The 23,721-nt window shown below is 40.4% G+C and overlaps 1 protein-coding gene across 10 annotated transcripts in view; it reads left to right on the forward strand.

Annotated features, from left to right (window-relative positions):
- LOC149324235 (CUGBP Elav-like family member 4) overlaps positions 1-23,721 on the forward strand; it is a 942,387-nt gene that overhangs the window by 147,511 nt on the left and 771,155 nt on the right. The window lies entirely within an intron of this gene.

Here is a 23,721-nt window from a genome sequence, read left to right on the forward strand (position 1 = left end):
ACACTCCTTTCTCTTTACCAAGAGAAGTACCTTTAGAATGGCCATCCAGGATGCTGAGTTCTCAAGCAAATGGTCCCAATGACCAATGGGACACTAATCCTCTTGCTTTAGTGTTTAGAAAAGTTTTGTCACGTGGAAAAGCAGGTAATATCTAGCAGGAAAGGAAGACTGTGAGGGGATATAGAGAGTTCCATGCAAAAGAAGGATACTTTGAGGTAAACAATATGAAGAAAGCCTATTTCCCTTCCCAAACCAACTGACACCTTTAAATATGTATACAGTTCTCCCACAGCTGGGGAAGATATATGGCCAAGATGTTGCTGGACTGCAGCTCCCAGCAGCCCTAGCCAGTAGAGCCAATGATGACCATGATGGGAGTTGCAGTTGAACAACAGCTAGAGGGCTACATAGTTCCCACCCCTATTCTAGAAGGTCATTTTGATCCTGGGGGACACTATCTGAGAAAAGTATAACAACCAGTTTCTGGACAGTGCCGTTTCACTTCTTACAGGCAAAAGGAAATGGATGGAAAAGCTAACTAGGCAGAAACTATAGGTGTTTTGGCATCCTGTGGCCTCGTGGGGCAGGAGAGTGTTCATCCCACACTTGTAGCAGCAACCCCACCCCATCATTAATATAAACCATAGGCTCACTGTGTGCTGGTGGATAAGTATCAATGACTGACCACACAATCCTTTACATGTTAAAGTCCACACCTGTTGACTCCCACTATGTTTAACAAGACTTCCTCCCAATGAAATGCAGTCTAATTCAAAGTCTTCCTCATGATCTTTAGTAAGTGACCAAGCTGGAGAGGAATCTCATATACTGTGGCATTTTGTGGGGAGAGAGTCAATTGAGATTATAAATTTATGTTTAATATTAGGTGCTGATGTGAAAGAGGTGTTGACCTGGGTGCCTTGTTTGTAAGAACACTAAGATTCCAAAGTGAGAGTAATGAAATAGTTTTCAAAATTGGGAGTCGGTGCAGAATGTATATTTTAATATCACCTCAACTTGAGTTTGTCCCTATATCTGTTTCCTTTCGAAAACTGGATCATTGGTCAAATGTCAACCTCAGATTCTTGTAGATTTCTGATATGATCATTTTTGGAATTTGGTGTGCCAGGTTGTTGCTGCCTCTAGTAACTTCAAATTCAGTGCCTACCAACAAATATTTTGCTTAGTCCATGTAGGGTCACTAAATATAAATGTGCATTGCTAACGCCCCATAGTTTGATATTTTCTGCTGTGATTTACTGTCGGCATAAACACAATGATATTCCTGCATTCATTTATGTGTTCTTTTGGGGCAAGGGTATGCTTTAGTCAAGTTTTTTGTATGTGACAAACAACCCTTTTTGAAAGAATTGTCCTCCTACCTGGTTAGCCGCAGCCTCTGTGTCTGAGTGATTGAAGTGGCTCCAGGTTTATTAGTCCTGCTAATGGACAATCTCTTTCTATTTTCTTCTTCTCTGCAATTTCTGCTTCAGCTGTAAGGACAAATCTTTTTTAAAAAGTCAATGGAGAAATTCATCTGGTGCTTCAGAGAGATGTTAGAGTTTACAGACTGCATTTTATTAGAGATGCACATTATGAAAACTAAAGAAACATGGGGTTCACAAGGTGTATTTCTGGCTAGTCTCCTAAATCTATATGGAAATGGTTATTTCCCTCCAACCCTGGGGCAGTACCATATTAAGTAGGAGTTGCTATGGAAAAGTGTCTTCAATACAACTGTGACAGGTGAGGTACTGTTCCCAAACAGACCAGAGAGACAGCTTTTGTCTCTGATGTTAGTGAGGCTGTTAATCCACTCTGAGTTTCAGACTGAACCTTCAAGGTGCTATCCAAGGTCTTGAACCCTGTCTCCCAAACATGTTCGCCACTTTTTGCTAGCCCCTTGAAAATTTCGACTTAAACATCGATTCACTACCCCAGTGATATTGGAGCTCCAGCTACCATTGGATCCATTCATACTGTTCCCTAAAGATAAACTTTCCTATTTTGATAACTTTTATAAAAAGTGGTTTGTAGATACTTCCATTCTGGAAGGTGATGCTGGTTTTTGAAAGAAATCTCCCCTTGGCTGCAGCTGCAGCTGTTTGGATTTAATGGCTGTTCTACCATGATTCCACAAGGTTGCATGGGATCTATCCATTTGTTGAATCCTATTCCCAACATACTTTCAGCACCTGGATAGCTACCATTAAAAACAGAACAATTATGGTGGGTCTACCATTAAAACAGAACAGATTTGCCATCCTGCCGTTCTGGAGGAGTAATTTTGTACCCATAAATCAACATGCATACATTATATGGGAAGTTCATAGTTGCCAGATGTTAGGCTCAGGGTGTGATTTGATAGCTTCCTGCTTCACAAGGTTTATCTCTTTCTGGAGTTTGCAGTATAAGCAGAACAGTTGTGACAGGAGAGTGTGGGAAAGATAGGCTAAGAGAGAGCAGCCATACTCATGTTCCCAAATCTGTGTCCCCAGGTGTGGTGGACTGCAACTTTAAGAAGCCCTAGCCAGTATGGGGCAAAACTCATCCCTACAACCTCTGGAGACACAGATTTTAGTGCGGCTGGTCTAGGATTGTTTTTTAAAAAGGCACAGAGTAGGGTGCGTGTATATTTACATTGAATTGTACGATTGTCTTGTGATTTTAAGCAAGAAATTAACCGTTTTTTACAGTGGATGAGCCAGATCCTGACGCCACCAACATAAACATCCAGAGGAGAACAAGGCACACATGAATTTGCCAACACTCCATATATTAAGTAGAAACAACTTCTCATCTTGACCCCAATCTAATCTAAAGGGAGCCTCTCACATGGGGAACCCTCTCCTCAGCCAAGCCAAGTCTTGCCATGGCATAGCCCAGTTTTTCAGCCTCTCAGGAAAACCTTGAAGTACAGTCTACCCTTCTTATACACGGATTTTTTATACAAGGATTCAAGCATACACGGTTTGAAAATGTTCCAAAAAAGTATAAATTTCAATTATCAAACCTTGATTTTCCAGTTTTTATGAGGGACACCATTTTGCTATGTCATTATATTCAATGGGACTTGAGCATACACGGATTTTGTTATACACAGGAGATCTTGGAACCAAACCCCAGCATATAATAAGGGTCCACTGTATACCTTCCCAGGTACAGATTAGCCACTCATAAAGTAGCTGCAGAATAATTTTTCTCTCTTCTGAAACCTCAGTTTTCTGTTGCTGAAGAGTGGGAGAGGCAAAATCATGGGCAGAGGTCCTGTCCAGGTTTCAGACAATGTGTGAGGCATTGTGGTGTTTGTTTGTTTTTTGTCACAATTGAGATAGCTAGGATAATTATAACTATCCCTCCCTTCCACACCACTACTTTTTAACAGAAGCTTGGCAGAAATGTCCATCACTAAGATTACAATACTAATTGTGCTCCCTTGCTGAGGAACATATGGGACATTTTTAACGTGGTGTCTAAGAGTCAAGGATCATGGATACATTTAGTTACAGAGCTTGAGAAAGTTCAGCTGTGGACTACAACTCCTTATTTACCAAGCCAATATGATGACTGGCCATGATGTATGGGGAATCTTTGGAGTTGGAGTTGAAAAGAAACAAACAAAAAACCCCTTTTTCAATTTCTGGTTAGTTATCCTTGAAACAAATAGGCCACTTCTAGCTAAGCAAGGGGTGGAATTACCCAACACTCCAGAAGTCATGGGCCTGCCCCTCCCAGAATTCCTCATCCTTGGCTATGTTACTTAAGGCTGCTGGGATTTGTAGTACAATAACATCTGGAAAGCTGCCCAATGTTTGCCCCTGATCTAAATGGTATTATTTGTTTTAAAGGAAACAGTCCTTGTCTTCTAGTAACCCTACATCCCATGATATGCTCTCTCTGGGTGTATGTGATTTATGGCAAGTCCTAACAGTAGTTGATAACATTGGTCAGCATTATTAACCATAGTTCAAGGCCATAAAAAAGGAAAACTTCCTTAGGTCAACAGGGTGGGCAGGAAGAAAACTTACCCAGTTCATATATTTCTTTAAAAAAAAACACATTATTTTGTTATGACAGTATCTATGTGACAGTAATAATACTACTAATAATGGAGAGAAGGTTGAGATATGACAGCCTACAAATGGGGGGAATAGGCAAAAGGACTCAGATGAAGGGATGGGAGGGGACACCAATCCACCCTCTTCCCTGTGGATTCAAAATCTCACTTTTTACTCCTATTAAGCAATCTAGCTCTCATCTTTTTACCTTATTCTAAAATCCTAAACTGAAGCATTACTAAACCAATCTACTTATAAATATAAATGTTATTTATATGTGGCCTCTGTAATGACAGGGTCTCTTTTTCTGACTGCATAGTTGACTAATTTTTTTTTAAAAAAATAGATCGATAGATGGATGGATAGACAGACAGACAGACAGAGTGATTCCCTGAATATCTATTCCTATTAGTTGGGGGCTGTACTTTGCAAAGTGACATAAATATGTTTTATGTATCTTATGTACTATGTCGGGTACAAAATCAGTTGGCAGAGTATTGCATATCTCCTAAACTCAGGTAAACATGAGAATTAATAAAGTATTTTTGATAATGTTTCTTTGCACTTCGTGTTCATGTTTTGTGGAGGGAACTAGAGGGATGTATTTTGGCAAGCTGAACCAGAAATAAACTTTTCTGTTACTTTTTGACGTTCCTTCATCCCATGGTGCTAAGAGGCTTGGGCAGTTCCTCTGAGTGCTGCCTTCCATCATTCAGAGATGAGGCAGGGTGGTGGGATAAATGTGAAACAAAGTCAAGTCAACTTGCACATTGGGCGATTCAAACTGGTGACATGTTTGCTGGCAGTTGTTTTTATTTTACATATAATAGAATGGTGGGATGATGAAGTATATTAGTTCTTTAATAATTTATAGAAATGCTTTGATGTTGCAGTAATTACATTAAAGGTCACATATCAAAGGTAATTTGGGTGAGCAGCTGTGATGGTTTCTCAAAAGCAATCAATATTGCTGTCCGTGGTGCTGATATCACCAAGGGGCCTTCCAGATTAAAGGAAGCTTATTACCAGCCAGACGTACACAGGGGAAATCAAGAACAGATTGAGGAGATGCTTTGCTCTCTTCCCCCCACCTACAATTAACACCGTCCCCCCTTAATCTGTGCTAATCCTTCATACAGGGGGACAACCACTGGCATTTTCAGACAAATTAGGTGAGTGGTCTGTTGGTTGGAGATGGGAGGCGGGGGAGAAGAGGGCAGAGTCATCCGTGGTTGGGATTTCGGTGTGTGCTTTCGGAGAGATTTTGATAAATCTACAGTGATAAAAAGTACCATATTAGAAATTCATCCCCATGATCTTGGAGGGAAGCTAAATGTGATCTAGACTGTGATGACACAGGAGACGAGAAAGAAACATTCTTTGCAGATGGCATTTAATATTCATTGTCCCTTCTTAGTTGTTAATTGCTATCAAGTCATCTTTGACTTCTGGTGACCCTATGAATGAGACACCTCCGAGTCACCTTGTTATCAGCAACCCTGCTAAAGTCTTGCAAACTTGGGGACTGCAACTTCTTTAATTGGCTCTATCCACCTGTATCCACTAACTTCCTTACTGCCTTTCACTTTACCAAGCATTTTGTCTTTTTCTAATGTCCATTCATAATGTGTTAAAAGTATGACAGTCTGAATTTAGTCATCTTATCTTCTAGGGAGAGTTCACGCTTGATTTGCTCTTGGACCCATTTATGTGTCTTTTTGGCTGTCCAGGTATCTCCAGAACTCTTCTCCAGTACATTATCTCAAATGAGTTGATTTTCTTCCTATCACCTTTCTTCACCATTCAGCTTTCACATCCATACATTGAAAGTGGAAATGCAATGGTATGGACAATCAAAAATATATCCCCCTTCTACTTCAAAAGAAATTTGTGAAGTGGGATATTGCCACTATCACCATCATCATTGGTTTTACATTCTACCTGATGTTACTGACAAGCATTTTGGACCGTGAGTGATTCAGATTCTGTCCAAGAATAAAGGAATCGAAGTAACATTAGATAATGTGCCATGGTCCAAGAAGTGTGACTTTTTGTAGAAGTGCTTGGAACATGTCACATTACGTAGTGACTATTGATGGTCCAGAGCACCAGTCAGTAACATCTTACATTAGGCTTCTAGTTTTGCTAGTTTCTTTTAGCAGAAAAAATTCTTAAAAGAAACTAGTTGCACATTTGATACTAAGGCCATGTTTGCACAGGCCAAATAACACAACTCCCTCCTGCATCATAGTGAGTAGGCATGATGATGCAGGGCCCAGTGCCCTGCCTTAAATTGTCTGGATGACATCTGGCAAGTTCTTCACCGAACCTACCTTATCCCTCTACTTAAGCTATTTTTCCCCCCAAATATTCAGCTTTTGCTCTGGGTCTTCTAGGAAAATGCAGAGCCCTCTGTAGTGACACAAGGCTGTGGTTACACATGTGCCCCAGTGTGCCACCTACAGCCATCGCCTCTGCCCCAAATAAGGTACCCAGTCATGTGATCAGTTTAGTGAAATATGCATGCAAACAGCCGCGTGTCATTGCATGAGTGTGCCCAAAGTAATGTATTCTGACCTGTACATGTCTGAGAGAAAGAAACTTCTAGGATGAACTTTTGTGGTTTAGAGGCTGTTAAAGTAGACAGGAGTCCAGAAAAGCTTATTCTATAAATTCTTTTTCCCCCTAAATTTGTCTCAAAAGTGTTCCTGGAGTCCCATTTTCTGGTGTTGTAGTGGTTGTTATAACTATTACATTATTCTACTTACGTTGTTAAAGGTAAATCATTCCATATCTAAATTACAACCCAACTCACTTCCCCCTTCCTGCTTTTTAATTTTTTTTAACTCTAAGGTTAATATCAGAGGATGATGTTGTGAAATGTAATTACACTATCAAGATCAGCTTTTATTTATGATCCAAATAAACTTAGCTCATGTCTAATAAGCATGATGGCATATTTCTTTTCTCTCACCCCCCTTTTTTTCCTAAGAAGGAGCAGGTCATATAGTTGAAGCAAATGATTCTTTGCATTACCTCACCATATCACTATTAAGACTCGAGGAGAAAGAACAGAAAGTAACAAATTATTAACTTCAGCATTTTAGGTGCCTTTCCAGATGCTAGAACCCATTAAAATCCATGCCTTGGAGAAAAGGAGAGGGGATGAGAGAAATGGCATCCCAGTATTGTATTTGATTTCTTGGCAAGTTATGAAAATTGGGTTTTGCTTGACTGTGTATTGGCATGATCTTGTAGATAAGCACAGAGGATGGTTTCTTCCAGGGAATGAGTAGATTTGGGTGGTGGAAGGAAAGGTTGCTGCTTATAAAACTCACTCAGAACAGTAATTTTAGTTTCATTTTCACTTTTCCTACTGCTGAAAAGTACCTTATTTTTGCCTTGTTCTTTTTAACCATTTCCTGCCTTACAGTTTTAGGCAGGTTTCATCCAGATCCTGGAGCTAGAAAGAGGCATGTACAAGTCCCCTAAGACTTGGTTTTAAGAACAATCCTCCCAATTGGAAATACCTTTGATTTTTCTTAGCTGTTCAATGAAACCTGTAAAATGAAAGTTTCTCTTTGTGAACCTGCAGGTGTTGACCCCAACTTTAAAACTCCCAAGATTTTTGCTCAGCTCTAATTTAAACTCTTTTGTGGTGTTTTTGTTGGTTTCACTGATGCAAGGTGTTCAAATACATCTTGCATTGTTCTTATGGTTTAACCTCAGTTGCTTCTCTAGTCCCAGGTCTTACCTCCTTCACCTTGCAGGTAGGTATCAATTCAAAAACCCCAGCAGGACACCTTGGACTTTTGAGAGGCATATGATGCTCATAGATGATGGTGATGAGCATAGCATGCTATCTCTAATGATGGAGCTGGGATTCCAGGAAGGCAAACAAACCCTCTGCAAGTCTGAAGACTACTCATGAGAGAGTTAAAAGGTTGAATGTGAGGCCGTGTTCACAATCTCATTCTTTGGTATCCCTGTCCACTCAATCTCTGATATTTTCAGGTGGTGTGGGGAGATCTAAAGGTGGCTTCTGATTTAATTCAAATGAATATGAGAAATTCTTACAGTCAGGGACTGAGTAGGAGGGGTGCAAATTTCCATTTATTTCATTCCCACATGCAAAAATAAATAAATTCCATGTTCTCCTTACTATGGCCCGAAACACACAGCCCAAAAGCACCAGCTTCAGGCTGATCCAGGGGTGTGGTGTACAGATGATGCATGTCATCGATCAGGCTGAAGCTGCACTGCAGTTGCCTAAGGCAGTCAGAGGCCACCAGCAAAGGGAGCACAAACAAAGTACTTATTGCAAATGGCCCATTCAGGACTGCAACAACAGATGGCTTCGGGACCGTGGCATCTGGTCACCATGATCCTGAGTGAAACAAGGAGCAACGGGGCTGGAGTATTTGGAGCCCACGCCAAGGCCTGGTTGACCCCTATGTTTTTACATTTTGGGATCCTTTAGTTAAAAAAAGAAATCATCATGGCTTACCATCTTTACTCATAATTACCTGTTCAACTCTCACATGAGTCACCAGGGTGCCTCTACTAGGCTACAGTCACAGAGTAAGTCTGGGTGACAACAGCGAAGAAACAGACTAGAGTTAAATATTCTTTTAGATGATGAATTCCCCATGTTGTTGTTGTTCTGTTGGTAAGAACACTGATCCCAAACACGCCTTTTCTCCACCTCTTACGGTTTCCTGTTTGAAGCAGGATCAACAGCTGTTGGAGCTCAGCAGCTGGATCCATGAGGACATTTTTTCAAATGTGAATGGTGTCACAATGGGAATGTGCATTGCATTGCAATTAGTGGCATCCTCTGAATTTGGATGAATGTTGGAACAGTCACAGTTCAAAATAAACACACAATTTTTAGGAGTATTTCAGACTACATTGTAAAGACACAGAAATTGTCATGGAATTAAAAATAGAGGTTTCAAATATCCCTATGTAGAATAAAACCACTAAAATGAATTATGTAAATAACTCTCCCCCCCTCTCTCAGTCTTCTTCCCTTGTTTTCTTCCCTTGGACCTATTCCCCAATCTATAATGCTTTGCCTGTTTTGTAAAATCTTAAGTACACATGAACCATATTGCAAAGGAAATCTTCACAGCCATGTCCTATGCACAATATAGAGGCCAGCTTTACCATTTCCCATCAACTACTATTGTGTTGGAACAAGCCCAAGTTCTTCTGTTTCCCTCCGGAAAAGCAACATATAGCTACATATAAAATGACAATCCCACTGTCTGTACTGGTTGCTGGTTATCAAGGCAGCTATGGCACCTTTGCCTCAAGATTTTCCTTTTATTCAACAGAGGAGTCACAGCTTATTCAACTTTACTAGAGAACAACAGATTGGTGGTGATGGTGATGCTGGTTGTGGTTACTAGCAAGAAGTTAACCTGGGCAGGAATTTCCTTGCACCTTAGAAAAATCTAACATACAAAACCAGTGGGAGCTGGTGGTATCTATATCAGGGGATGGTGGATCAGCAGCTACCCTATGCAGTCTCCAATCCTTCTTGTGCCCTGAACCCTCCAAGAAGATTCCTCAGTATCCCAGGTCTCCTCAAAAATATTTAAATTGATAGGACAAAAAAAATTGGCTCATAACCACAGTGAATCTACATAATGTACATAACCACAGTGAAATGGCCCAAAAACATATAGTGGTTTGGTTTACTTTGTCCACCATTATCTCCAAGCCCCACCAAGTCAAAGCATTGCCCCAAATATGCCAGAATTGAAACTGCAGGTTAAATTTTCTCATCTGAAACACTTGGAATCAGAAATGTTTGGGATTTCAGGTTTGTTTTGTTTTGTTTTTCAGATTTTAGAATATATATATTTGCATATATGCACATAATGAGATATTTTGGAGATGGGACCCTAGTCTAAACACAAAATTCCTTTTGGTTTCATATACACATTAGACACATAACCTGATTTTTTAATAATATTTTGAATAGTTGTATACATGAAACAAAGGTTGTGTATATTTAACCACCAGAAAGCCTTCCATGGAGGAAGGTGTCAATATCTCAAGCCACCCATGAAAATAGTTTGGGGGTTTTGGAGTGTTTCAGATTTCAAAATTCCAGATACGGGAGACTCAACCTGTAGTAATAACACCTAGTCATTTCCATGTAACCACAAATGTTTTAGTGTCATTTTTTTCTCCCCCAGGAAAGGGTATAGGACCCACCCTGGTTATAGGAAAAAGAAACCTGCTTCTTCTCATAAGACCTTACTTGGTACGGCTTGCTTATCCAAACCCCTATTTGTGGCTACACCTTTGACTATATCCCCAAATGGGAAAGTAAATAGATACACCCAGAACATAGTGGTGGCTGCTGGGAATATTTCCAGTGCCCTCCTGGGTCCTGTGGAACAAAACAAATGGTGATATATAAATGAAATAAACAAACAAAGCATCATAGAGTTGGAGGAGACCACCATCCAAACCAACCACCTTCCATGCAGGAAGATACAATCAACTTGGAGTCCTCCATAAAAGGCAGAGTTATTGTTTGCTTTCTTTGATACACACACACACACACTTCTGCATCCGTTTATCACCCATCCATCTTCATTTATATCAATGGCTTTGTTTCATCTGCATCATCCTCAAATGTGGTAGCCCAGATCAAGCTTCTGTAATCATGGGAGAGAGGTCACACTGAAATGTGAATTTCCGCAACCTCTGCGCTGAAGCAGTACAGTCTTTAATAGAGCCATACATTGGGATTTTGCTGATTGTGTCACCCAGAGCTTAGCCAAATGCTTACATCTGGCTTCTTTCTTCCTCTGTTTTTCCCCCCAGAAGCTGTGCCCTCCTAATGTCAGTTGTAGTTGGGTCAGCAGGAGCAGATGAGTAAAAGGCTCTATGAATGTGCTGAACGCACACAAACCATTTGCTATGCCCTTAAGACTCCTTTTTGAAGAAAAACAGATCTAATTGTTCCCCGGGGGGGGGGGGGGAACTTGCCTTGTTTCTAAAGTTAATTTTTAAAAATAAAAAAATAATAAAAAGATGAAAGGGGAATGGGGAATGGGCAAGGGAGGGAGACAGATTTAGGAGAAAAGGCAGAAGCCTGGAGAGGGTTTTTTCCCCCACTCTGCAAACTCTTTGGACATCAGCCCCGTAGTTCAAGAGAGCCCATAATTTGCCAACACAACTATAGGACAAAAGTATAGAATCTGAAAGGAACGTGAAGGCTGGTAGGAGGGGAAGTTATTTCCCATTACAAGGTTCTCACTTACTGTGTGTGTGGTTTTCTTTTAGTTAGTTTGACAGTATTTCAAAGCTTGCCAGCTGAGATGAAACACCTGAGTCCTATCTCTTTTGTAAACATTAAAAGTTCCATTTCACTAGGTAAAGATTGGCTGCTCCCATCCCCATGCCAACCTCCTCTGGAATGCAAAGAGAATTCACTCTCGGTGTTCCAGTTGAAAGGATTTTGGAGTGAGGACTTGAGGCTGCTAAGTGTCCAGGTTTCAGGCCAAGGGTGTATGTGTGCATGCATTACATACACATCGCCCGCAGCTGCTAGCTGTATAAGAGATCTTTTTAGAATAATCAACCTCTCATTTGAGGCACCATTCTCTCTCAGGCTTTCCCATTACTTCCTAAGCAGCAGCAGATAACAAATTCTCCATTAGGAAGGTACATCTTCAACTCCTTCATCCCTGACTTCAGTAGTTCTCTGTTGTGTGAGAGAGCAAATATTTCTGACTTCTTTGTCTTTGCACATCCCAAAGGGATTTGGGGGATTATTTTTTATGCAGACAATACCATTTTCCACCCCAACCACCCCCCTCCATACATCTCTCTTGGAAATAGTGGTTTTGCTTAGTAAAATAAAAAAAATGGGGGGGGGGGATCCTACATTTATGATATTAAAAAATATTTGAGAAATTCATGTGGAATTTTTTTGTGCAACCTTGATAAGAGTTTTTTCCTGGGAAAAATAAACAAACATAGTTTCATACTCAAAAACCCACATTGTTTCTGGAAACTGTTTTGTATGTGTATGACGTGAATATGTCTTTCAGGCAACCCCCCTACTTACACATACATGCAATTTTTGTGCAAAAATCCTACTTCTTCCTGAAACACAGAGTGGTTTCCTGATTAGCATTTACAAGATAGTGTGCCAGAATTACCATCTTGTAAGTTCTGAGGTTCATGGTTTTGGTTGTAAATGAACAAACATGACCTGAAAAAGCTACCTTGTAAGCCTGGCAGTGCTCCAACCAAAAAGGGCTTCTGCAGACTGGAGCACCAGGAAATTATTGCTAGTTGAGAGACAAGTTGAAACATGCATCTGCTGCAGAACCCTGTGCAGTCTCTCCACCTGTCTGTTCTCTCTGCATCTCATGCCTGGAAATGCACAGCAGATAGCATTTTTCAGTGCTCTGATTTGTAGCACATTGGATACTCTTGGGTTGGGCCTCTGCCTTGCTTAAGAGGTAGGTTTTTTTCTGGGAGTGGCATTGTCAGCAGCAGCTATGGTGACAGTGCTCAATCATTATAGCTTTATCTGGTGACAAGGTTGTTTTGTGTGTAAAACCCCCATCATTTTTTGCACCAACACATCAATTTGTGTTTCTGCACAGAATAATTTCCCTGAACACTTGAGGGAGTGTGAATAATGTTGACAACTGCATGAAATTCTCATCTTTGTTTTATGCTACCCAACCCAGATCTCTGAATGTTGAGAAAACCATTTTCCAGCTAGGAATTGAATAGTAATGGATATTATTTCTATCCCTGTTCTGCATAGCTGGTACAGTGTATGCAGGGTCAACTCTCTTGTTGAGAAGGGATTTCCAATTGACATCAGCTGGGACTCATGTCTGGCTGAGGGTAAAGTAAGGTACAAAGAGAGGAGAGAAAAGTCTGGCTGTGGGTTGCTTGTAGTCCACAAGAGCGGACCTTTTAAATGGACCCAGGTTGGTAACATGACTCCAGTCTATGTAGACATTGTCATTGTTTCATGTATATTGTTTCATATACAGTTCCTTCATTTACTTAGAATCTGTGAAATTATTGTTGTTATTTTTTAAAATAATCCTCAAGTTGACATTTCAAAATTGCCATAGACTTGAGTTCAGATCATTAAACCCTCCTTATAATAGTATTGACATACTGGGTGCATAGGTTAAGCTACGAATTTTGGTTTTGCCAGGTTTGACCCATTTTGTCCTAAGCTTGAAAATATGAGATTATTATCATATTATTGTGTTCATTTTCAAGTAATGCACACATTCATGTATGAAACCAAGTAACCAGATTGGTTTTTGTTTCTGTTTCTTGCAGTAGGTTGCTAAAACCTCCATGGAATATCTGTACATGTTTGAACATGTGCTTTTGCTGTTAGGCAACAAAATCTCACGTGATAAATTTCTGCTTTATTGTTAAGGAGTGATAGATATGAATAATCCCAGTATTGCCTGTCTCTCTGTGTGTATCTCAGTGAATACTGTAAAGTTCTCTGTTTGCTATTGAATGTGTGCAGATGTGTGCACCGGAGGAGGTATGCGTAGCTGCACATGTGTGCACCTGGGGAAATATGCAAGGCCAACACTGACTGTTATGGGAGTGCTACATAGACTGCGTCAGCATGCTGAGCTCAGTTGACTAGATCATATTCAAATGAACAGATCGTATTCACAATGCACGAAAAATTGGGTCAATGTATTCGTGGAAGCGTTGAATCAAATTTCTCTATGTATTTTCTTGGCAGTTGTATCTAGGATGCACATACGATATTAATGCTAGAATTCATGTGCATGTCAGAAAAGGATTTCTGACTCACCCCCTCTACTCAATGAGCGTTTGAGGCGATTTACACTAAACCCATAAACACAATAAAATGCAACAAGCTATGCTATAATGTAAACTGTCTGCCTATTATGCTGTACAAATCCACATGTTGGATCACAGAGATATTTTGAAGTGTTTGCCTAATGGCATGAAAAACAGAGACCCCAGGAAGGTTTGGGATGTAATTTGTCAATTACATCTGGTATCTACCATTTAAAAAATTTTGGAATTTTTTACTAATTTTGTTATTTTTCTGGAACCTACATTTGTTAAACAATTTTAATTTTGATTTTGACATCCCAAACATCTTTATGCAAGTCTGAGACCAGCTGGCGAACTTTTGAGTTTCATTTTCTTGTGTTGTTGTTTTAAAAAAGTCTATTTGGGGATTAATTTTGCCTTGGCCTCAGTGTAAAACAAACTCCAAGGACTGTAGTTGTTCCCAATCCAAGTGTAGTTCCATTCAAATCATAAGCTAACTCTCCAGACAATACTGGCTAGTGGTACAATTCTTTCCCAATTGTCTTCTGAAAGGTGAACAATGAGCAATTCTTTCTCCAATTTTCTTCCGCCTGTACATTTTTTGAAGACTATTTGCAATTCAGGACTCATTCAGTGAAAAAATGCCCATGTGGCATAGGAAATAGCACTATCTATGCAGCAAACAATATTTCTACATGGAAATATTGCCTACACAGAAAATGCTGTTTTTTTAATACACACACACATACACACACAAAACCACATGCAAATTTTGCACAGAGTAAGTCCCAAACTGCAAAGATTTTTTTTAGTCTAGGATTCTTCTTGTCAGGGGTTTTTGGTGCTCAGTATATTTGACCATTTTCCACACATTTTTGAATATTCTTTCCTGTGAAAATTTTCAGGTTTCCAGTTTAAAAAAAAAAAGGGGGGGGGCAACATAGATTTAATGCATCATGAGAACAATTATTGTGCATTCCCCATTGAACAATGGGACAATAGGAAATCACATGGCATATAATGCAGAAGGGTTGCACAATGCTGGTACTCAGCAGAAGGATGGAGTAGTACAACCACTGTGTAACTCTCAATGTAGATTTAAACTAGCAAAAGCACAGTCACTGCCAAGGAATACACCTAGGCACTTGTCTGATCTTTCAGACCCTTTACTTGTAATCTTGGGGTGATGGACTGGCTCATAGGATTGCTGCAAGCATAATACAGAAAATTTGTGTGATGGGTTTTAGATGGTTTAAAGCCTTCTATGAGCAGCATATATTAACAGCAATACACTAGCTCCATGTCCCATGCTAGGAAACATCACAACTTACTGCAAGATGTGTCTGAGAGCCTATGGTCCAAAGGTCAGTAGAACCAGTTTTGGGCCTCGTGGCTAATATGTACAGAGAGTGCTGCTTCTAGAATTACAGTGTGGCATTAGAATATTTTTCTTTAACTTTTATTTTAACTGAGAGGAGGGTAAGAGTTCCCAGAGGTCCTAGTCCTTTGATTGCAAATTAAAAAATCTGATTACAAAGGTTAGAATCCCTCCATCTCCTTCTGTCTCTCTTGACACTTCCCTCCCCACATTTGGTCCTCAGCGGACAATTTCCATGGCATTCAAGAAAAGCTTGTCATTGGGTCTTCATTTGCTTTATGTGTTATTCAATGACAACTTTTCTCTTCTTGACGGGTCTGGCAGAGGTGGATCAATCTAATTTTATGTACAACTGTAAAGATGAATGATAAGTAGAAAGGAACCCGGCAAGTACAAGCTGAATAAATTATAAAGGGCAATTCATGACAGGGACAGGGGGTCCCGAGAGACAATGATATGATAACAGAAACTGAAGCAGAATTTATGATGGTGTTAGTTAGTGTCTACTGAAGCTCTTAATTCTACAGCATAGCATTTACAACTTTTTTTGTGATTTGGACAATGAAAGAATTCCTTTTTATTCAGTACCTGGTCTCTTCATGTTTGTAGTTGCCGCATTTCCACAGCAGTAGCCTCTGCTCAAGCAACCATCAGAACCAAACTTTGTGTAGCTATCTGAGGGAAGTATGAGGGGCTTGCAGTGGATATGGTCCCTGCAGGTGGGTTCTAGAGATGGATTCTGTAGATGGGTTCCAGAGAATCTTGGCCAGTGCAGACAGTACCAAAGCGGCTGTATCGCTGGAGCTATGTGTATTCTCTAGAGAGATGCTGACCAATGTTTTCATCGTCAGTGACACTCTGTCAAGAAAATGGTCAAGCAGTGAAAGACTCTTTGCATTCCAGGACTTTTTTCATGAAAAAAAATGTATTTGTGGGGGGGGGGGGGGGAAGCTGGAGATTTGGTTTTTTAAAAAATGTAAACACCCTTTCATTTCCCCCCAAAAAATCTTGCTTTGCCATTTGCACAACCTTGATTAGGATGTCATCCTTAAACAGACTCTTAAACATGCAAGGGTCCCTTCTTCTTAAATACATCCACCAACAGTACCCAAAGATGGTAGAACTCAAAGACGTAGCCCCATTAGTCTGGAAAATCAATTTGCAAAGGGAACTTGCAGCACCTTTGAGACTAACTGAAAGACAGAAGTCAGTAGCATGACCACATGCATCGAAGGAAGTAGGCTCAAGTCTATCAAAGCTCATGTTACTAGCTTCTGTTTTTCAGTTAGTCTCAAAGGTGCTGCAAGATCCTTTTGCATACAAGATTGTCTTGAAAGATACACACATGCTGGTACAAACTAGGGTAAAGCCACTAAATCATTTAGATTTACCTAAGTGTTGACTCACCATTCAACATTCTGCTCTAGCTGGAATTAACTGATAGAACTGAGGAGATTTTATGTATACACACACAAATGCACATGTTCACACAACTACTGTAGACTTTTCTATTCTAGGCAGAGCTGGGAAGAAGTATTCTTTGGCTGGACTTCAGAACCCATGTATCCTCAAAAGCAGTGCTTGTAAAGGTGTTAAAAACAGGGTTTGGAAAAACATTTCCTCCCATTTTAATTCTGCTCAGGGCAGAGCTTGGCAAACTGAATTTCCAGCCAGAGACAACACCACCACCACCACCACCACCACCACCACCCCACCCCCGCATCTGTATTAGACTTCATGTTCATTACTGGAATGACATGATTTGAGAAACTGGGGGAGAATGCTTTGTGTATCGTGCTCAATGACATCATTATGGCCCACCATTTGTGACATCACCAGGGGATGAACCCATGTCTCAGATCTGTGCCCTAAGATTTCCTGGGCTACCCTCTAATTCTGGGCTCTGTCATAACTCTTTATTATAAGCATTTCAGCCCTGTTTTTTACTATCCTGAGTGATGTTGTGGTACTTCTCTGAAACTGATGGTGGTCCTTAAACAGACCCTTCCTCTCAGCTGTGGAAGCTGGCATCTCCCTGGTGATGTCAGATCATCCTGATTAGTTTCTGTAAGTACAAGGATGAACATAAGCTGGAACCAATTTGTCAAAGAAGAAATGTGCATTTCAAAATGTCTCTATAATGGGAAGCTTCAGGCTTTTCAGTCTTCTCTCCCATCATCACCCTGATGCCTAGAAGGTTTTTGAAATATGGGAGATGAGGAAATCTTTTGCAAAGTGCAATCTGGGCTGTGTGGATGCTGCAATCTCAGAGGAGTATGCCCAGCACAGAATCTGGCTTCCCATCTGGCTCAGCATTTATTTCTGTATCTATATCTATCTGCTTGCATGTGTGGTGTGGAGGTGAGAGAAACTGAAGAAGCAAGCTATTAGCCCTTGTTGTTTTCAAATAATGTTAAGGGTTGTGAGGCATCCGGATGACATACTGTCTGCTAGGACTCTCACTGTGATCTCTGGTCTATCCAAATCCTTCCTTGTTTCCCCATGTTTTTGGGGGGGGGGGTAAAATCTCTGTAAATGAGCAATGTGTACCCAGAATCTTCCATGCCATTTAAAGGCAATTTTTATGGACCCGGGAGGTGGGGCTGAGACTCCCAAGGCTAGAATTAGGGGGCTCCCCCCCCCCCGCGCGATGATCTGGTAAAGCAAATAAAATAGTAAAAGGTTTGGTTGAATCACAACTCTCTATCTGTACAGTGTGCAAGGGCCTTTTGTTTCACCAAATCGCTTTGCAGATAATGGTTTTAAATGTTGATCTTTAGCAGTTTTAACATTGATTTCAATAGAGATTATGCTGACATTCCTTTGGGATTGGACCCCAGGTGTATTGTACCATTTGTTATCTTTTTGGCTTTCATGTCCTTAAACTGTTCTCTGTGTCCAGTTCATTCCATGCATTATATTTCACTGGAGATATGAAGGTATATATTGAAGCAAGGTATCACCCCTTCTGAATTAGCAGGGTGGTTTACAGTTTTGTTGAGTCAGTTTCCAGTTTCACCTGAATCCAGTGTTGGTATGTGTAATGCAGCAGTGCCATCAATAAGAGGACATCAACAGAGGACATTGCTGATTAAAAACTCACCTTTTGAATCTGAGATTAGAGCATTAATTACACTGATTAATGATGAAGGACCTCAACCTGGTTGTGAATGCCAGAGTTATTTCTCTCTTCCTGCACAAAGTTATCTTTTTGCTCTATTTTCAAGTACCACCTTCCTTCTGCATTGTGAAGTTTGGGTTAGGCAAACCTGTTGAGGTTTTTTTGTTTTGTTTTGGCTTGGTTTTTTGAGGTCACTTTATTAGATTCCTACAGTTGAATTCATTCCAATCCACTCCTACATCAGTTTGCATATTCTTTAAAAGTTCACACAAAAGGGTGTCTGTGATTCTGTCATACTTTTTCTTTAACTATTGGTGGAAATCTTCATAAATATCACTCATGCCACCAACTATGAATCCATTTACCCTTTTTTTTCCCCAATGCTGCAGTTTTGCCGTTATGGAATTATTTTGGGGGGAGGGGGTAAAAATAAAATAAAACTTTAAAAAAAATGTATGTGTGAGTTCAGAAAATAGCATTTTCTCTGCAGAAAACAACAATTCTCTATGGAAAATAAAATCAAGTTTCCTGTTGAGAAAACAGTGTTTGCTATTCAAAAACATTTTCCATTACCTGTTTTCTTTTTCAGTAAGAATGTCTCAAACTCTGTGGACTCTTTCAGGTGGAACTCTGTTGTTTCTGTTGCTGTCGTTATGTGCCTCCAAGCTGATTCTGGATTATGGTGATCCTGTTTTAGAGTTTTCTTGGTAAGATATCTTCAGAGAAGGTTATCTTTTGCCTCTTTAGAGTCAAGAGAAGATGACTTGTTCAGGTCACCCAGAGAGTTTCCATGACTGAGCAGGAATTTGAATCTTGGTCTCCTGGAGCCCAACGCTCAGACCACACACCATTGTTATCAGTCTTCACCAAGTTGACTCTCACTTGATGATGATCCTCTCATTGTGTGGGGTGTTCGTTTGGATACATTTATCTACAGGAAGTTTGTCATTGTTTTCCTATGAGGTTGAAAGAATATGATTTGGCCACATGGCCACATTCAGTTTGCACATTCCCTGGGGAGATTCCAACCATGGTCTGCTGGAGTCACCATCATGCCACACTGGCTCAGATTTATTCAGAGCAGGCTTGCCATTGTCACTTTCTAAACCCAAGAGAATGTGACTCGGGCAAGGTCACTCAGTGGGTTACCATGAGTGTCATATACAGGATTAATTTAGTTTAAGAATTCAAGCTTCAGTAGTGAACCAGAAAACTTTGTTTAGAATTCAAAGACATTTATTTAGAATCCAAAGACGTATAATCCATCCTGCGCACTCAGGTCTTCTGGGAGGAATCTGTTGCAACCCATAAAAACTAGATTGTCTGCAATCTCCCAGAGGACCTTTTCCCAGAGGACTTTTTCTTCAACTGCTCCCAGATTATGGAATAGCCTGCCGGATGAGATCCATCACGTTACCACCTTAAACAGCTTCAAAAAAGCTGTTAAGATGGATCGCTTCTGGCAGGCCTTTCCTGAATAGATAACCAGCCATCAAATAAGTTGAACCTGTTATTCCCTGATTTTTGTGACAGCCATTGTTGATTTGTTACTATTTTAAGGTATGTTTTAATCTGTAAATTGTTTAATTGTATGGGGGAGGATATTGGGATACAGGATTGTGTATTTTAACGTGTAACCCGCTCTGATTGTGTTGCACAGAGAGGTGAGATATTATTATTATTATTATTATTATTATTATTATTATTATTATTTCCATCAGACATATGTTGTCTGGACTGAGAAACCAACATTAACAGAGTGCACTTAAAGCATACAATAATTCAGATTTTGAGCAAGCTGACACCGTATTCAACCATAAGATCAAACAAGCTCACTCTGACTCCATACCATCCATTCTCACTAGACTGACTGAAAATCCTATCACAAGCTCCCATCTCTTTCCCATCTGCTAGTTAACCACCAAAGGAATGTGAGCAGCAGTCTTAGCAATTAACCTATGACTGCATGCCCCATCATCCAGTATTAGTACCATATAATATGTTGTAAGCAAGCAAAGCTGTTAATTATGGTAGGCAAAACCAGTCCCTCTTATCCATTGTAGGCAAGCTGAAAGACCCAGTTTATGACAACCCCAGTTCAATGCTTAGACCAGTGTCCTACTATGGAGCTTTGTAGAGGAACCCTGCTGCCTTCATCTTTTTCAAGCCTCTGGGGACTGGGACATGGCCAGAACTGCTTCATCAGAAGCAGTTGGCAAGATGTCCCTGCAGCAGGCAAGTCACCTCCAGTCTTTTAAAAACAAAACAAAACAAAACAAAACAGAATATCTTTTGCTCTGAAGTAAGAGGAGCTGGCAAAACTGCACACCGCTCACCCAAGCAAGACATGCTTTCTTAGACAATTTCCCCTACCATAATTGCATTTGGGCCGGGGATTCTTCCGGCAGGATTTGGAGCATACTGTCCTCCAGCCACTCTTATTAGTTTACACAATAAATGAAGCCCATTAGAAGAGGATAATCAGAACTCCAAGAAGGCCACCTCACTCCTTATCTGAGGAGGTTATGTGAAGTCTAGGGAGTTATTAATCATCTTTCTCTGTGCAGATAGCTGGAGATTAAGAGCTACATTTAACCTCTTTCTTCCTCGTTCTTTCACATGAGGCTCCATAGCTTTTCCAGGGCTGACACAAACTGCTTTCAGGGAAAACATGATGGCTCAGTGACCATGGGCAGAGAGAGTTGGGGAAGGATTAACCCAATTTCTAGAGGTCCCAGGCAGGTTTCTCCAAAAAAGACATGTGGGACTTGCAACAAAATGTTTCAACATGAGATTCTCTCTTCCAATGTCCAGTCAACCATTTTCCAGGATACTCTCTTCCATGACGGCACTACCCCAGTTTTTTTAAAGGGGGAATAATCAAAGGACCAGTGTGGTATAATGGTCTGAGTGTTGAACTAAGACACTGGGAGACCAGGGTTGAATCCTGACTTGGCCATCGAAACCCACTGAGTTACCTTAGGCAAGTCGCACTCTCTCAGGCTCAGGGGATGGCAATGACAAACTTCCTCTGAGGAATCTTGCCAAGAAAACCCTATGATAATTTTGCCTCAGGGTCACCATAAGTCAGGAATGACTTGAAGGCACACAACAACATCAACAACAACCAAAGTCAATCACAGTCCATAGATACTGAATATGCATTGTCCGTAATTGGTAACTTATATAGTTTGTAAAACCCCACCCCCAGTTCATACTCTTTACTTAAGGAACCAGACTCCCCAGTTTCACTGCTTCATTGATTATCATTCCCAGTCTCCATATAGTCTCAGAGAAGGCAATTTGGCAGGTGTAAAGGACACCTGGAAATCTCAGATGGCAAAGCTTTGGTAAGACCTCACCTGGAATAGTGTGTCCAGTTCTGGACACCACATTACAAAAAGGATGTTGAGGAACTGGAGTGTGTCCAATGGAGGGTGACAAAATGGTGAAAAGTCTGGAAATCATGCCCTATGAGGAGTGGCTTAGGGAGCTGGGTATGTTTAGTCTGTAGAAGAAAAAGTTAAGGGCTGAAATGATAGCTCTGTTTAAGTATTTGAAGGGGTGTCATATTGAAGATGGAGCAAGCTTGTTTTCTTCTGCTCCAGAGACTAGGACCTGGGGCAGTGGATTCAAACTACAGGAAGAGAGATTCCGCCTAAACACTGGGAAGAAGTTCCTGATGGTAAGAGCTGTTGGACAGTGGAACACACTCCCTCAGAGTGTGGTGGAGTGTCCTTCTTTGGAGGTATTTAAATAGAGGCTGGATAATCATCTGTCAGGAGTGCTTTGATTGTGTCTTCCCACATGATAGAATTGGGTTGGACTGGATGGCCTTCAAACTATCTTCCAACTCTGTGATTCTTTGATTCTATGACTCACTTCTGTTAGCATTTGAGAATTGTTTTGCTGTTAAACTAAGTCAAAGCTGATTTGCTGGCTAACAACACTATCACACTTTAGATGTTTAGGAAATGTGTTGAATCAACACACAAAGAAGCAAGCAGACTGACCTCTGGACCATCCATCTCCAGCTCCATTGATCTCCTCACATGATGAGCAATGACTCTGGAGAACTGCAACCCAGGGATGTTCTCCAAGTGATCAGGAAGAGGTGATCTGCTTCTATTCAGACAAATCACTCTCCATGTTGCATGCTCCCCATCTTCAGATACTGCTCCAGTACACTTCCTAAACACATCTGTCATCTGGTGAGATTTTTTTTGGGGGGGGGGGGTGTACTTGAACAAACCTTGCCATTTCCCTAAACCTGGGATTATCTTTCTTGTGTATATAGGATATGTATGTGTGTGTGTGTGTGTGTGTGTGTGTGTCAATTTTTTAACATCAGGATAATGGAAGATGGTGGTTTCCATACCACCAGGGCAGATAATCCAGTGCCTGAATATCAAAGGAAATGTCCAATCTGTGGAATCCTGTCCCCCAAATAACACTTTGGAAAACTAGTTTAAAGTCTGGATTAAATCCCAGAGTGTTTTCACTCATACCAATTTTCACAGCCTAAAGATCCCCATTTGCAGAACTGAGTGTGCTGTTGACTTTTCTTTTAAGATGCAGCTGTCATCAGATGTGTGAGGCGGGGCAAGCCATAAGCTGTGGGCATGCTTTTTACAATTTACAAATAAATAAATAAAATCAAAATTAAAGACAGGAATTCCTTTTCCCTTTTAAAATCCATTTTTCTAGTTACCATACACTTAGGTTCTGACATCTAAAATAAAACTGTGATCTGTGCTATCTTTCAATAAAGAAATCATTCCCAGCCACAGCTCAACCATCTAGCACAGAGGTCAGTGCCAAGAAAGAATAAAAAGGAAGCTTGGTTTCTGCTGTATTTGGGTTAGATTCTTTCTCCTCACATCGTTCATTTAAGCTGAGATAAGCTTTTTTCCCCCCTTCTTTTTAGGCATGTTACAAAGATCAGGTCTTGATCTTTGAGGACACTGGACTGTCTCAGTGGTCTCTGGGGGATGGGTTAAAATATGCTGGGGCTTGCTTAAGGCCAAGGCATTAAAAGAGAGACATGGTAATATTGTTTAGTCCATCTTTATACTGGAGTTCATTGGTTTTTTTAATACAGCAGGGAAAGCAAATTTTAATTACAGGTTGAGTATACCTTATCTAAAACTCTGAAATCTGTATACTCCAAAATCCAAACTCTTTACATAGGTGGCTGAGATAGTGACATCTTTACTTTCTGATGGTTGAAGGTACCCAAACTTTGTGTCATGCACAAAATTATTAAACATATTGTTTAAAATTAACCTCAGCCTATGTGAATAAGATGTGTATGAAACATATATGGATTT

Source organism: Sceloporus occidentalis, unplaced genomic scaffold (genome assembly GCF_023333645.1).
Source record: "Sceloporus occidentalis isolate IW3139 unplaced genomic scaffold, rSceOcc1.0.p SCAF_1, whole genome shotgun sequence".
Classification (NCBI taxonomy): domain Eukaryota; kingdom Metazoa; phylum Chordata; class Lepidosauria; order Squamata; family Phrynosomatidae; genus Sceloporus; species Sceloporus occidentalis.